Source organism: Tinamus guttatus, unplaced genomic scaffold (assembly GCF_059628265.1).
Source record: "Tinamus guttatus ecotype Peru unplaced genomic scaffold, ASM5962826v1 Tinamus_guttatus_pri_ptg000451l, whole genome shotgun sequence".
NCBI classification, from domain to species: domain Eukaryota; kingdom Metazoa; phylum Chordata; class Aves; order Tinamiformes; family Tinamidae; genus Tinamus; species Tinamus guttatus.
This window is the reverse complement of record NW_028288985.1, coordinates 1,041,800-1,058,982: the sequence shown is the minus strand read 5'-3', so window position 1 is coordinate 1,058,982 and position 17,183 is coordinate 1,041,800. Positions and strand designations below refer to the sequence as shown.

Below are 17,183 nucleotides of genomic sequence, written 5' to 3'. Positions count from 1 at the left end.
CATCCAGAGAAAAGCCACAGCTGTGACCTTGCTTGGCTCAGGCAAACTTCCCTGAGCAGAAAAGAAACATCCCTTCATCTCTGGTGGCCAGGGAAATAATGTACTTCAATTTGATATCACTGTTCTGTCCCTCCAAGAGGAGTGGCCAGTTACTGCTAAGGATTAGCAAGTCAGAGCTCCCAGAGCCGTGGGGCCAACGGCCGCCAAGTGCGTGTCTGGAGAGAGGGGCGATGGTGTTTGCAAAGCCGAAATCCTGTGTGGAGATGGGGAGGCTGCTGGGGGCTGTGGGCAGAAGGCAGAGCAGGCTGCGCAGCCCCTGCTCGTGCCCAGCCACGCTGCCTCGTGCCATCGGCCTCCGCACGGAGAGCAGAGCCGCGGCTCGGAGCAGGGGCAGCAGCAACGTGTGCCAGGCTTGAAGGGCAGCCTTCAGGCTGCACATGTGCTGCTTGTGCAAACTCTAGAGACTATCCAAAATAGAGACGCCAAATCCAGCGGCTGGTTGCTGCCGGGAGTGATGAATCTGCAGGAACTGGCAGAAACTAGGACCGCAATGAGTTTTTGAAGGGCAAACAGACCCTCCAAATCTCAGGAACTCATGAGCATCCTAGTTAAAGTACAGTAGAAATCTTGTGCCAGTCTCTGAGCAAACGGGATCCTTAGGGATTCATAGGGAGGTAGGAGGGGGCATGCTTTTAATTTGGGGTCTATATTGCAGATGTAAATTAACTTACTTTGTCTAGGGTTTAAAGTTTAAACTCAGCTATATCATTTGTCCATGAATTTTGTTTATCTTTAGCATCCACTTCATAATTTGATTTTTAAATCTGAATTAAATATATACTTTATTTTTTAAAATGAAAAAATCAGGCCGGTGGGGAGCGATGGTTTAGCCAAGCAGATACTTGTGAGTGGAAGCTGCACGGACTGAGATTCTAGTGGGGTTGGTTTTTTTCTGTTTTCATTTTGCAATGAATTTCTGATAACAAAGATTTCTCTATTCAGTGAAAAAAAAATCTCTTTTGAAAGAAAACAGCATTTTGGGGTTTCCTCTAAAAAAAAAATTAAACAAAACATGCAGCAAGTTGCAATTAAGTTTCAGTTAACAAAATGCAAAAATACACCCAACCTCCATCTGCCAAAAATAAATAGTTTGAAAAGTAGTTTCACATCCCTGACAATGACGACTGTGTTTATGACATATTTCTGGTGCCATATCCCGCTCTCCTATCACTGCCAGCTCGTGGCCAGTATTTAGAAATAAAACAGAAACACATTGAACTTGCTGAACGAGATGTTGCCACACTGCAGCTCTAATGGGCTTAGTGACCACAACCTACAGGGGCCAGAATGTGTCAACAGCAAAAGGGCCAACCTCAATCACTGTCTGTGCTTTTACAAAGTTGTTACATGTTTAATTCTTTGCAGCTTAGTTCTCCTGCTGTTTTGGCTGCTCGAGACCAAGGCTCATATATTGCAGCAGCCTTCTCTACCTCATATAATGCCACAAAGGTCCCAGCAGGAGACCTTTCAGTGGAGCAGACAAGCCACAGGCTAGGGCAAACAGGGCATCACAACTTCCTAATAAGATGACTTATTAGATTGGGGGCTTGACACAGCTTTTCTTTAACCACTTCTTTCCCCAGCCACCCGAAACGTGACCTGTCTGCCTGTTCCAGCGGCAGCAAGAGGCTCGTGGCGGTGCAGCCAACGCTGCTGCCATGTGCAGGCCTGTGAGCTGAGCATCCTCTCTGGGTCACTCTGCCAACAGATCAGTCTTGCCCTTAATGTCGGGTTTCCAGCCCCATTTTTTTTATTGCATTCAATAGAGGCTTTTCCCGTCATTGTGTGGCTGGGGCTTTGCCTGGGCTCGTGCAAGCCGGCAGGGAAGGGGTTACCCGGCTGCAACTGCAGGATCGGTTTCCTGCCCGCACTTGCAATGGCCCCAGGCAGTGCCTGCTGCGGGAGGGAAGGAGCAGAGGGCCTTGCCGTGTCCCAGGTGGCAGACAGGCAAACCGTGTTATTAAGCAGCAGAGATTGCAAAACCTTGATCTTCAAAAAAAGGCCCCTAATTAGTCCCTAGCATGAGAATAAATGGCATTCCACATCAGCAAGGATGAAAAAGGCTCCTTCAGGTTTCATTAAGTAATCTCAGCTATTGACAATTTCATGTTGGGATATCTCAGTATTTCGAACCACTTTACCCAGAAGCTGCTTTTTTTTTTTTTTTTGGTCACTTGGATTTGCTTTAAATTTTCGAAAAGTTTTAATAGTCTCATGTGCTGCATTTTAACAAAGTCATGAATGTCTTGATGCAGAACAAGGTGCCCGAGCACTGCTGAGTCACTGCTGCCCTTGGAAGCCGGTTGTGGCCCTGCTGAAGCCCGTGGAAATTTTTCCATCATCAATACATTCCATCTCAGACTGTTTGAGTACTGGTTTGAAAGCCTTCTTCATAGCTCCCATAACCCCGTTTTTAATTCAGCATGCAAGTGACAGATTGAAGAATATGTGCTAAATTTTCTCATATTTTTGAAGAGCTTCATTTTGGATTCGACTTGTTTTATGAAAAAAAATGCATATTTAGAGACAAATCTGTGTTGCAACTCATATACTTTTTGTCTATTTTTGATTTATAACCATTCCCAGTGGAGAAGGCATCCTTGTCCAAATAGTCTCAGGGTTCACAAACTTCATCTAATTCTATCAGGTAATTGTACAGAAGTTTTCAAGGACTCGCACTGTCTAGAGAGATTGGATCCATTTGACTTTATTTATCCCAGTGGCATCTGCTTTTATCCTTAACTCAGATTAACAGTTCTGACATTACAGCAATATGGAAAGTTCATCACAGGGCTTCTAGCACCAGCTGCAGATTCTTCCTTCCAAAGCGTACTGTATAATGAATTTAAAATCTAAATAACAACAAATAGCATAAATAATTTCTTTGCCAAAATTGGAACAAAGTTCTTTTTTTCTTTATAAATATCTTTTTATACTGATTTTTTGCGAACTTTTCAATATTTAATGAAATCATATGATTTCTGTTTTTAAAGAATTTTTTTACTCCTATATTTACCATTTTTAAAATTTAGCCCAAGTAACCCATAAATCATTGTAAAGTAAAGAGAAAAATGGTTCTACTTTAATAATGTAGCTAAGAAGATATTTCCTAACCTCTAAGAAAATACTTCAGAACCACTTATAAAGAATAATCCTTATCGGGATATGTCACATTAGCGTGGAGAAGAGATGTGTTATTAGGAATTTGTAAGCTAGGCTTGAGCCTATTTATTTTCTGAACTTTGTAGCTCTTTATGACAAGAGCAGAGAACTGCAGATCTCCCAGGTAACATTGCCTTAAGTGGAGTTTTTAAGAATGACTAAAATTTGTTCTTCTCTAAGTAGGGTGTTTACTTTCCATGTTCAGGGTTTTCCCGATAATACTCACTGCTGCATTTACCATTTGAATCCAGAAACTTCCTTTGGCATTGCTGAAAACTATGCACTTTATTGATTTGAGATGTAAAAATTGTATGCAAAAAGTTTGGTTATTTTACCTAGTTCTAAACAAGAAAGACTAACATCAGTTTTGACAACAAACAAAACCAGGTTTTGTTCTATCGGTTATGCTTAAAAGATTCCAATTTCAAACCAAACACAAATTGTGGTTATTCTGTCAGATATTTATATAGCCACTGGGGCGCCATAGTTATGCACCGCATACATCATTGTATTTTTAAAATGTACTTAATGAACATTTTTTCTTTTCTGGTAACTACTTCATTGCCTTAAATGAATGCATTCCAATAGAATTTGTAACAAATGAGCACTTTGTGTTTGCATTAATGCCAAACACGTTTAACAAATTTTTAACAAGGAACACTGGCAAAAAGCCAAACTCCTAGAGGGACACTGAAGGAATGCTATAAATTTAAACTGGATTTTACCTTTTCACTCAGCTCAACAAGTGTCTTAGGTGTCTTTGGCATCTCGGTATTGAAAGTTTTCCACTTAGGCTGGGTACAACTTTATGTCTTAATTCTTAGCCTCTGTTGATAAAGACCTTCACATCAATAGAGCAGGCTTTAACGGGACACATGCTGTAGTAGCAGCTGTTTCTGCATTCTAAAATCTTCTTTTTGCAAGAAATAGTCCAGGAGGAAATAACAAGAACAGTATTTGTTGGTGGGGTCGTAATGACAGAGAGGTGAGGAGCGTAGATGCTCTACCGTGTTATTATCTTTCCCTGCACAGTGGGGAACGCTCCGGTAGGTGCACGCGACCTGATCTTTTTCTTGTCCTGAGCTGCAAATTTCTGGACTCTGATCATAGAACCGCACATCAGAGGCAGGGGTAAAGCAGCCCACTCGTTGCCAGTGGCCTGAGCTCTCAACTTGCACAGAAGCCACAAACAGATTTTTTGGCTGACTCTAACATCTGGGGGGATTCTGTAGTTGTTGGGTTATACCCACAAAGTAGATGCCATTACAGACCTGGGGAATCACCTAGGCTGTAATACATGTTCTTATTAAAAGTGTTACAAGTAGCTGCACAAACCACATGCTTGCTCTTTGCTTGTAACTTAATATATTAATTTATTTTTTACTGTGTTATTTCAGTTTTAATCAAATGCAGGAACTAAAAAATAATGATACTTAACACTCATCCAAGACTATTAAGGCACATTACACAAGGTAAGCCTAGGAAATGCCTGCGAAAGGCCTGATGTTATCCCTGCTATAGTGAAGGGCACAGATATTAGGCACAGCAAAACTGATGTGACTTTTCCTTCTGTCGCAGAGTGAGCCAGAATTCGGAACAGTGCCATGCCAGGGCTTTGTCTTAATCCTGTCCTTTTTTTTGTGGCTTTGGACAGAATGAAGTCAAAATGAAGAATATGTTTTTTTCTTTAATGTCTTTAAGATTTCATTGCCAGGAAATCACATGAGAAAGAGTTTATAAGTTGTTCTAACCTTATTTTTGAATGACTACTTTTCAATACAGTTGTTTATTTCCAGAAAATAAAATAATTTCCCTTGATTTGTTTTTACTGTGGAGCAGGAAACAGAGGAATTCACTCTGACAGCTTTTTAAAAGATGTCACATTATAACGCAGGCGTCTTGTCATAGATTAAGGAAACATCCGAATCCTTAGGGCAGAAATAGCCCTAACAGCTTTTCATTAATGATATCCTTCTCTGCTGGCATTTGGTCAGATACCAATTGCTTGCTATAAAGTGGCTATTCCCTCTCTTTCTGCCTCACTAATTACCGTATCAGTTGTTGGCCTTTTATGTAGGTACCATGTGTAACAGGTTAGGAGAGGGCAATTTAGGCCTATGTGAATGGGTATCTGTTTTTGCATCTGGGTGCTTGTTGCAAACATTTGGAAAGCATATGGAGCATAATAGACATTAACCCAGATGTCAAAAATAGCCTGCATTTTACTACTGTTATTAAACAGTTTCCCCTTTAACCCCTTTGTGTTTACCCACCCTCTCCCAGCTTGTTTCTGCAAATCACTGCTGAGAGGAAAGGATTGGAGGTAAAAAGTAGTAATCAGGCAGGTGTCTTTATCCAAAGGAAAAACAATCTGAACAAATATTTGTGGGCTACTACACTTTTATATCTTCACATCCTTCTGCTGTTTTCATTGACTGGTATCTAATGGCCTGTCAGAGGTGCCAAACTCATAAGACATTAATTTCGGCTGGAGCACTGCTGAACATCATGCCCAATGTACATTACCAAATTTTATTTCTGTTTTGGAGGTTCAGTGACCTATACCAAGTACAGCATTGAAGGAATAAATATAAATTTAATTTACTCAGCCTCAGTTGGTATTTGACAGCAATATCCTTTTATATATTTATTTGACTTACTTGAGAAATACTTTGCATTTCCTACCTGCGGTGAACAAGTTTTTGTTACACTTCCAATACATATATGGTTTCCTGAAGAATGGGTGGTTGAATGGGCGGCAGGATTTATTCAGGAGGTTCATTCTCTACTAAAAACCCCCATGAAAAGATGGGCGCGATCTCTCTTCAGTTGAACTCTTTAGTCTGGGTTCTTGTTTTTAAGAGTATAAATGAGTGTTAATTGTAGAGGAACTTCAGATTGTAAAATATCAAGTATATTGAAGATTTGCTGTGATTATGATTTAGTGAACCTGTTAAAAAATATAGACATTTTTGTGTTAAGGTTTCTGGAATGTACTCTCCTCGTTAATTTATATGGGTGCTTCCTATGCCTATATATCTCTTTGAATGATGATTAAGAAAAAGTACACAAAAGAATGGGAGCTATGCACAGTTCACGAAACGTAATGCATGCTCTGACTTACAGTTTTCATAAAAAGTTTGCAAAGATTTTATGTGCCAGAACTAGTAACATGATCTACTTTAGGAACTCCCTGGCTTTCCAGCTCTGCAGAAGTCATTTTTTCTCTATGCAAGGGCCAGATCCAAAGCCTGTTAAAATCAATGGGAGCCTTTCCCATTTCACTGGGCTTTGGATTAGTCCCTAAGTGTTTTAACCAGAAGAATTGCACCAAAATCCTCTTGGAAAAGTAAAAATACTAATCTACATTTATATTATATAAGCTGTTATATGTAGTTACCGTACAGACATGGACTTGGAAATCTGAATGAGAAATTATTTGCAAGTTTATTTGGCTACATTTTGTAAACAGTGTTGTTTTTACTCACAGCGTAATTACTCTGATAAATATTAGCTTTTAGACTTTAAAGAGGCATTTTAATCAAATAGTTCTATTGATAAAATGTATTTTTACAGCTGCATGCAAAAGACTAAAAATTCTATTGCAATGATTTTTTTTTTAATACAACTGGATGTTTTGGAAACTTAGGTTATATTAATGCATCCGTTATAGAGAATCTCCTACATAAAGCATTTCCGTTTTCCTAGAAAGAGTGTCCATAGAGAAATGAAAAAATTCCCTGTAAAGGAATTATTGAATTCCTCCCGCTCATCTGATAGCCAGGTATACCGTGTAAGACTAGTTCACTGTGTTCTTTCCACGAATACTCTGCTGTTTGGTAGCAGCAGAAGGAGCATTGCAATTAAACTCATTCCATGCTTGCTCTGCAGTCTCTCACACTCGGACAGAGCCACTTCCCAAGCCCAGGGAAATCGGGCAGGACCTTTCCCTGGGCAGGCTCCAGCTCACACACTTCTAGAAGTCCCCCAGATTTCGGCAGTGCTAGCCAAGCATTAAGAGCCACAGTCATTGATAAGCGATTGTATGGCCAAAATACTCATAAGAGATTTAAACTTTTATAAATTGAGGTTCTTGTAAAGCCTTTCTCCCCTGTCTTGTAAATTAAAGCAGACTTAAAATATAACAATAAAATATAGCTTTCAATAGCTCCCGTTTTGGAGGAAGGCTAGAGGTGCTACATACTCCCACCTGCCATGGAACTTAATGGAAAGAAATTGAAGATTCTTTGGTTTATAATAACAAATTTACTTTTATTAATACTATTTCCACTTCAAAGCTACTTTAGAGATGATCAGAAAACTCACCGCTTACAGAAACACGGATACAGTAGAATTTCTCAACTTAGGAATTCAAAATCTTTCTGATTTCAGGGGAACACGAAATAGGAATCACCCATAAAGTGAATTGCCACCCTATAAACATAACAAGCAGGTTCAAATCCAGTTTAAATCCAGGCCTAATCCTTAATCCCAAGAAAAAAACAAAATACCCTTTGACGTCTGTGAGAAACTTGAATAGATGAGAATGAGGATTGCTCGTGTGTTTCAAACATTTCATTAACCAGAATATTTTGTTCCCTTGTTCTAGCTGTCAGAGGAGCTGGCAAAAGAGGAAGAAAAAAAATGTCACTGGAGTGTTACGATGATAATCTACTGCATTGGATCTCCAAACATGACCATGATATCCTGGAGAAGATCACAGATGCAAAAAAGGAATCCTAAGGCTGATATCTAATGAAATGCAGCATTAACTGGCATCTTCTCCCTTATTTCTTGTAATCTATTATGAAATTAGATACTTTGGAAAATGATGAAGGAGACTGAAGCAGAAATTACAAGAACTTCATTTCTGCCTTTAGTGGGTCTTGTAAGTTATTCTGTTTTCACAAAGAAACCATCTGTTCAGAGTATTATTGTTTAATGAGGTTCAGTTAAACAGGTTTTCTAACTAATTTGGGGTAAAATGATACTGATTTTTAATAGGTAATTCAGATTCTTTTAGGTGTGGTATCTGCATTTGCTGATTTTACCTAGTCTATTCTAAAGTATCACTTCTATTGCACTAGATTATCAAAGAGGATTAGTAAATGTTAAATAAGGGTGTTGGCATTAATATTACCCCAGTTAATGTGGGCTTTTCCAAAAAGAAAAAAAAAAAAAAAAGATTACTCAAGCCTTTACCCTCCTCTGTTTTTCTTATATCTACTGATAAAATAATAATAATTTAAAAATAACATTGATAGTTTAACCGGTATTAAGCTCTGGGCCAGGTTGGAAATGAAATCAATTTTTGGTACTAATAACTGATGGCAAAGATTAGCTTTATGAAAATATGGTGTGTGTCTCTGACAATGCATAGGACATCTAAATTTGATCATAAATATAAGATAACGTACAAGATGTATCTATTGCTGGATGGTAAAAGCTTGAGGATTATATAAATACATATGTATATATGGACATATACACAAGGATGTATCAACCTTTTACCATCCAAATACATACAGGTTTTCAATAATAAAAGCTGGGACTAACTGAAAAAATAAAAATTAAGATAAAATTGCTGTGAATACAGTATATGCACTAGGTCTCCTGTAAATGAGGAACTGTTTGTTGTTGTTTTCTGTATTGAAAAACAGTCTTCAGTATGGATCCCAATGAATTTTAGGTGTTAAATAAAAAAATACCAATGAACAAATAGCAATTAAAGGCTGTTTGTATCCACAAAATATATCTAGAAAAATCAGTGTAAAGCACATGCAAGGAAAAATACAAGTGAAGTCATTACATTCAGTGAGAGAATATAACTGGTAGTCAAATCTCTGTCTCTTCTCAAGGAGAGGATCCTTGTGACGCTGTGAACATTTTCAGTCAGTCTGGCAAACATGTGCAAATGTTTGGCTGTTTTATTGAGGCATCTTTTTGTCCATGGAAGAAATCCTTCCATGCTGATGTGAGTGGGAATGGAATATCTGCATTTTTAAAGGACAAACAATAAATTTAAGCATGGGTGGCCTTAATCCTTAGTAGTTTTTCTTTGCTGCTGTAAAAAAAAAAAAAGATATCTAAATGGATATTCCTAAAGTCTTGCACTGAATTTAGAAAAAATATTTTTTTGAGACTGTGGTGCAATTAACCCTAATCATCCTACATGAGCCATACATATAGTAACCCCTTTAAAATGATTGTCTAGAGATGATATTTTATTTACTTGTACCATAATTCTTGGTGCAATCAAAGAGCAACTTAGTCGAGCAGGAGTCCTGCTGTACTGTCTTCAGTAAATAGAAACAAACGTATAGAGTTAGCATAGCATAGATAATCCAAATTTCATTCATGTTTAAAAAGTTTGTCCTTTAACTATCAATGGTGTTTTAGATCTTTGTTTTTGAAACAGCAAAGCTCCTGGGAGTTTATTTAGCACATATGACAAATGTTGCACTTGGAAACTCAGACAACAAAACTAGGTTCTCGTGACAAATTTGTTGTCGTGGTAGGAGACAATCCTCTGTGTCTCTTACAATCAGGTCTTTACCTTAACTCTGCAACTGAATACTTGAAGTAGGAAATAAACTAGGGGAAAATAGGGTCACAAACACAAAGCTGTATAGTTAGATATTTATATGTATGTGCCAATTTTGTCACAGATATTATTTTAGGAGCATTTTTGCTCCATTCATGTTGGTAAGAGTATTGATCTAAACTTTTATCAGGGCCTATAATTTAGCCCCCAATGAGGAGAATTTTGTCTAACATTGCTTTTTCTTTTTTCTTTTTTCCTTTTTTTCCCTTTCATTTCATGTGATACTCTATGATGTTTGGAGAAAATCTTTTCATATACTAAAATAGAATCTCGGGGTTTACAATAAACACTGTGATGTTGGGAGAATATTTTATTTGAGCAATGTTTGGTAGTTTTTTTCCCCCTCTAGGTGAGAAAAAGCTTTTGGTTACCATTTAAGATAATAATTATTATTTTAATGTGAGCTCAGTCTTGTACTGCACATTCTTTCCTTCATTTAAATGTACAGTATGAATTTTGTATTTAATGAATTTTGTGTATCCAGTATGCACGTACCTGCACATTGACTTTCATTTGAAAGTGGGTTTCAATTTACTTTTTAAACAGTGTTTATGAAAAGACCTCAGATGTGTTGACACCAACTATATCTGCAGTGTTTTTTTTTTGTGTAGAGTGATGTTTGAATGTGATGTTCTGCAACAGTGGGTCAGTATTCCCTATTTATCTTAAGTCCTCATTTGGTAGTGCTTCTTGTAATATTTTTTGAAGTGAGTGGCATGTTTTGGATTGTGATATTGATATGTGGTTAAGGACATTGATATGAAACTAAGGAATTCCTAGAAATTACCAGTGGGCATGTATTAGACAGTCATTTGTAATTTAATGTCTAGTAGAAGTGTAAAGTACCAAGGTATTTAGAGTTCATAACATTGTTATCATGTGTATGGGAAGTATTTAGTGTTGATCAGCTTGTTTATATTCATCAAATAAACTTTGTTTCTTTCTGAAATCAGTGTTGTGTCATTAAAACTAGGTTTAATGACTGTAAGAAAATGTGTAAGAGATGTTTTCCACATGGTAAATCTATCACACTCCTTATTTCTCTAATTGCTACCATTCAAACTAATTTATCTTCCTGTTGTTACTATCACATAAACTGTTTAAGAAAGCATAAAAACGGAAAATGTCTCTTAGGCCCCACTCTCAGAAATGCTTACAAGCAACCTTACTAAAGTGAGCAACCATTTTCTGCATTGGGCTCTTAGGCAGCAATATGCTTTTGAGTGGGTTTCTAAAACATAATATTTTTGTGTGACCCTCTGTAATTGCATAGAAAATTACATTTTGTTTATGTACTTTACTGACCAAAAGCCATAAGGTGTGAAATTCTCTGCACAGTCAGCTCCTTTTTCAGCTGCCTGGTAAGTGGTTCCCCTTTTCCATTATGTTCACTTTTTTTAGAAAAGGAACTTTTGTTGAGCAGGAATTTCTTACCTCATAGAAATCCCTAGACCAGCTCAGCGCACACACAGCAGGAGAATAAAAGGTAAGTAAGTATGTATTTTAGTTGGGTTATTTGAAAACACACAGTCTCATAGTTTTAAGCTCTATTTCTTTACCTATAAATTAACTTTCTTGGTAAGAGAGTACTATGTACTAACATAGGATATTAAGTTTCACTTTTAACTACAGCTACATAAACATTTATTGTGTATTTTACCTATGCCTACCTAGCTTTGAGTCATAATACTATGAATTGAGTAGCAATTGCTTGTGTCTTTCCTAGACCTGCTGTGATTATTCAGAATTGTCTTGGTGTGCTCAGACAGCGCTCGGAATAGGTGACTCCATCCCACGCCAGTCGAAGTGCCCATTTTTAACACCATTTTTATAGTTAATCACTTCCTGCTTTCAAAGGCAACTCTTGCCTCTCTGCGCTGTGATGAATGCAGAAAATGCTGATGCTCTGTGCTAAGGCCAAGCAGGAGGAAGGCAGTTGATTTGGGGAAACTTGTAGAAGGCTCTTGATCTTGCCAGCTCCATGCCGGCATCAGCTGTTGAAGTCAACTGCAGGGCACCTAAAGCTGCTCTTGGATGTTTGTGCTGTGCTCCAGGCCTAGGATTTGATCCTGAACAAAACATATCATTGTGTATGCTGCATTATATTCTTGATATCTGTTTTCCATAACACTGTTTTCAGCAAGGACTCCCCTTTCCCCTGTGAACCAAGGAGCTTTGAGGCCCTAGGAGAAGCGCAAGGGCCAGTGTCTCTTTTCAGGTGTCTGCTGGGTGCCTCGGGGAGCACCGTGGGAGCAGCTCCATGCCTGCAGCAAAGCTGTGCTTGTGCTGGCTTTGGGAGCTCAGTCAAGCAGCTCCTCCAGTCTATTGAAGGACCATGAATTAGAGTCACCTACTTCAGAGCGTGAAGTTCCCTCCTTGGATATCCTTTCCTGTTCGCTCCAAACTTTCTGCCAAAGTTGCTTGAAGCTTGAGCAAGCCAACATATAAGCAGTGGGGGACAACCCTGGGCCATGAAGTCATGTGTAGTCTTGCCTTTCAAGCCAATGTGTCAGTTCAGACACTATCTAAGAGCCCCAAACAGCTCCATGTCAGGATCGGTTGGATGAAGTCAACTGCAGAACACCTCTGGCTGCTTCTGGCTGCTCATACATGCTCCGCATCCAGGATTCGATCCTGAACAAAACATAACAATTATGTATTGCAACATTATGCTTTTGTGCGGAAGTCTGTCAGAAAGTACAAAACAGAGGATCAGAGAATTTCATGACTATATTTCACCTGTTGATATTGCTTCTCTAAAACACAAAACTTTTAATAACTAATGCATTAAATTATTCCAAATAAAGCTGAGTCAGCTGTAGAGCAGTAGTGCATTTCCCATTATGAAGTCAGTGGGAGCCCAATGGATAGCCAGGGCATAATTTGACCTATATATGAGAAGAGCAACTGAAGACGAGAGGGCTGCTATAGAGATTTTGCTTCTGCAAGCACAGAATGACCAGAAGTACCTCCCTTCTCAAACAAGAGACAACCTTTGCCTTCCCAGGAGTAGCCTACCAAACATCATCATGTGTTGTCTACAGCCTGGATGCATTGATGCATCATGGATGCAGCTGCAGAATCAAGGGCCCATTTTTCTTGGTTTTACATTTCTTCCACATCTTGTCCTTCAAAATTAGTCTGCATTCAGAATGAGACTATTCTAATACCAGATCACCACTGACTCAGGGGAAGATGAGGCGAAATGTCAGCACATCCCAAAGACAATGAATGCATCACTTTGAAATATGCACTTGATTCTGCATCATGGGGAGTTATACAACATATTCCCACGTATCTGTAAGTCTCCAGACAAATCCAAGACCTTTGAACTAGCACAGTTTCAGATGGAGGCGGCTGTCCAACTTCGAGCAGGCCATGCCTTGGGTATGCACCCCAGAGAAGCCAGTAGACACCAGATGTTCTGGCAAGGCCGCCCGCGCCGCGCTCGGGGAGTGAGGGGCCGGCGGAGAGCAGCCAGCGAGCTCCAGATGGAGCAGAGAGCAGAGACGCGTGTGGGAGGCTGCACAACCACGTTAGATGGCTCCAGATAGCCAAGGACCCATGATGTGCGGCTCCGCATCGCCCAACCAAAAGGCTCTGCGACCTAAGAGAAATCACGACCAATCTTCAGTTAACCTGCATTCAGTGAGAGGTGTTACTGTTGTGGGAAAATAAGCAGAGAGAAAATATCTGCACAGAATGTATGATAATGCAGTGTTCTAACTATTTTTTATTTGAATGCATTTTGGACAAATGCATTACTCATGAGTGAGTTATCCAGGCCTTGCCAAATATGCAGCAAAACATTTATTATAGCAAATTACACCATCAGCTAAACACCTCTGTTTAGGCTCTTAGTTGACTACTTCTGCAAGAATTTTTTTTTGATTGTTTCTTAATACTTCTATATTTACTGCTTTGGTTACCATAGAAATAATTAATATCACAACACTGACATATATAAAATAAACTTAGTGTCTGAATTTCACAAGGAAAACACTCTTATTAATGAACACCTAGAGGGTAGGGAGTAGTTCTTCATACTGTTCTGAAGTCTATTGATTTGTGTCCTCATATGCATTTTATTATGGGTCTTACATTTCATTTTAAACTTCTAAAAATAAAGAAAAACAGCTGAGGAACATTTCTTTAAATGGCCATATTTTGGCTGGAGGTTAGTACAGGCCAAAAGAGAGCACAGATCTGCCCTGGAGCTCTTTCAGTTTTATTTTGTTTTGTTTTAATAAAAAGATCCTTATTTCAGTCCACCAAGGGTCACAGAAACCTGGTCTTTATGGGACCAGCACTATTCCTGTGTGTTGCTCTCCTGCCCTGAGCACCTATATGCTCTTAGATCAATCACACGTGGGAAGGCAGCACACAAGGGTGTGCATGGAGAGGCTGGCCCAGAGTTTACTGAAGTGAGCTGAAGGGCTGTTGACTTAGAGGGAGTTCTTGATTGTCCCCCAGTTGCTTCTTTTTGGAGCATATGTGTATGTTTACACAGCATGAAGCCAAAGCATTTCCTCCATCTATCAGAATTGGAGCTAAATTTAATTCAGATGCACCGACTGCCTGACTTTCTGAAGGCTTTGTGATAAGAAAATACATCTTAAGTCTCATTTTCGAAGTTCGCTTGCACTGTATTTTGTTTATAGATGTGCTAATCATCTTTCAAGGTCAGCACTCTGCTCGTAAGACAGTCTCGCCTTGTTGCATCGCCACATCACAACAGCCTCTCTCATAGAATTTTTTTAAGACTGAATAAGTGTCAGTCTACAGGCTAGTTTGATTTGTGCTATTGCCTCCAGGATTAAAGCATATGATAACTACGGTGTCTGATTTATAAAACAAAATAGCATATGAACAATCTTTTAGTCAAGGGAAAAGTCCCTTTCCTTTTAAGAGTAAGGAAAGAAAAGAAAAATGTAATGACCAAGTCCCAGGTCTCTCCAGGTAGCCAGTTACTAGAGGAGCTATTCCAATTCTGATGCCATTCACCGTGTCAGGGTTATTTTCACTGCAGTTAAACAAGCAGGCTCCGTATCTGAAAGCTGAAGGTTGTAAATCTCCCTTGTGAATGTTGCCTATGACAGGGAAGGAAAGACTTGCATAATTACTACTTGTACTTCCTCAGAGAACATGAGCTCAAGTCTAAAGCAAGGAGGTTGGTCAATAAAACATTGAGGTTTGAAAATGACAGGAAAAGACCTGTCCAGCTCATATGATAGGGAATTTGTTCTTGGTTAGAAAAACAAGCGTATTTTAGTGGAAGCCTCTTCTTCAGGCCTGAGTTTTGGGCAAGTATGCTTAATTTTTCTGCAAGATTACCAGCAGTCATTGCAATTTACAGCTAAATCAATTGAAATTTCTCATAATCTTCCTTCTATGTGAAACATATTACACTGGATTTAGATATGTGGCTAAAATATAGAGAACTATTTACTAATCTAACTATAAACAGTATTATATTCCTTGGTGTCTTTGAAACAGGTTATGAATGTAAAACCAGATACCAGGAGCAGCACCCTGTTTCCATGAGTAATGCCAAAGCCCATGGGAATTACTGGTAGAATATGGTTCTTCTCAAGGCAGTAAGGAGTGCCAGTGCTCGGCATTTTTGGCTGCAATTAGCTACATAGTTTATAGGAGAAGAATAAAATTACTAAGAGGTCCTGAAATCAATTATAAATCTTTTTGGGCTCGTGTTTATGCTCACAGTTGTGCTGCTCCCTTTTCACAGCAATCCGCGCCTGGGACTGCGGCGTTGAGACATTTAAGCCGTGCTGCCCCTCTGGTTGCTCCTCTCCGTTGCAGCCACACAGGCACATGGGACTGACAGTTTTACGTTCTGTTGTGCTTTGTACACTTTTCACTTCTCAATCTTCTCACTTGGATGTGCCATATACACTCTTTGAAAACTTCTATTTTAAAGTCCTGTGATTCTTTTGCTGCTTCACCACATTCTCCAGGGGTGCTTGAACCTAGAAAACGTCGCACTGCATGGCAAAGATCTGCAGCAGGGCCCTGAGGTAAAAGAGCCTGCAATTAAACATGTGCTTGAGCCACAGGTCCCCCCTGTGCAAGGTTTAGAGAAGATCCTCTCTTTCTACCGGATACTGCAGGACTGAATATAATCACCATTTTACAGGATAGAGGCTGAAATATATAAAACCTTGTACAATTTCCCTAATGCCCATTAGGTTATCATCCATAATATCCCAGTGATGAGGAAAATCAGAATATTTTAAGATTCTTTAGAAGTTCTTTAAAAGTTCTTTAGAATAAAAGAGGACTCTTCATAGAGTTAATCTTTCCAATTGGTGTGGCCTGATGATTATTTTTCCTTCTCAGTTCTTTACTTCCAAATACTAACTGTGACACACTTGACCTTGCACACTTGTTAAACTTTGGGTGAGTTGAGAAAAACTAGCCTGTAGACTGACCTTGCGGTCCTTGACACCATAACTAGTTCTGAGAAGAATTCAGATGACTTGGAGGCAAAGATGTTAAAGTGCAGACATAAAGTAAATAGAATATTTGAATCAAATAATTCATATGGAAATAATAGTATCATGATGTATGATAGCCCAGTACTTTCATGAAGCTCAAACATAAGGGGAATGGGATGGTTTTTAAATTTAAAAATCAGATGTTTTTATTTTGCTAACTTTCTTCCTATTTGCATGTTCAAAATATTTGAGAGCTGCTTCCTTAAACCATGTTACAAATAAAACGGAAAATGAAGAGAGTTTTGATGTTATGCACATCTTACTTGCACCGCAGGAATCAGATGAAAAGGATACTTTTTTCTAGTGCCGCATCTTAGTATAGTTTTGCAATTATGCTACACAGACAATGCTAACAATTCTTATTAAATACAGGATATCTTCTTAAGATTAATACCAGACTTTTAGGAAGAACTTTTAAACAAATATTTTAAAAATCTGATTTCACTTGGAATTAACTTTCAAAATCCAGTCCAGATATATGTAAAAAATATAAAATGTAAATATATTTTCTAAAGTAGTACAGTATGTGAAAATTATAAATTGTAACATGCTTTGTTAATGCAGCTGAGTGAAGCTTAGTCTCAGATCAGATAGAATCTCTCAGATAAATCATTTATGACTAGATGACTTCTTATCCAAAAGTCAAATATGTGATCATTTACAGAGGTCACCGGCTGTATTCTGCTCTGTGCTCCATAATCAGCTGAACTAAACCCCATGAGCTCCTCTTGATTGTATACTCACAGGGTCACAGCATAATAAAATACTGCTGAAATTATATTTCAGACAAGGAATGCTCTCCCCCGAACTATCCTTGTCCCAGGAACAGGGGATGTATTCAT

The 17,183-nt window shown here is 38.7% G+C and overlaps 1 protein-coding gene across 9 annotated transcripts in view; it reads left to right on the top strand.

The window, feature by feature from the left end:
- Positions 1-10,775, top strand: part of ERC2 (ELKS/RAB6-interacting/CAST family member 2) — a 412,632-nt gene extending 401,857 nt beyond the window's left edge. For all 9 annotated transcript variants that reach the window (XR_015913795.1, XR_015913794.1, XR_015913793.1 and 6 more), the window contains one exon: positions 7,832-10,775. The gene's annotated coding sequence lies outside the window, so the exon portion shown is untranslated. The remainder of the gene's footprint in view (positions 1-7,831) is intronic.
- Positions 10,776-17,183: the final 6,408 nt, after the last annotated feature.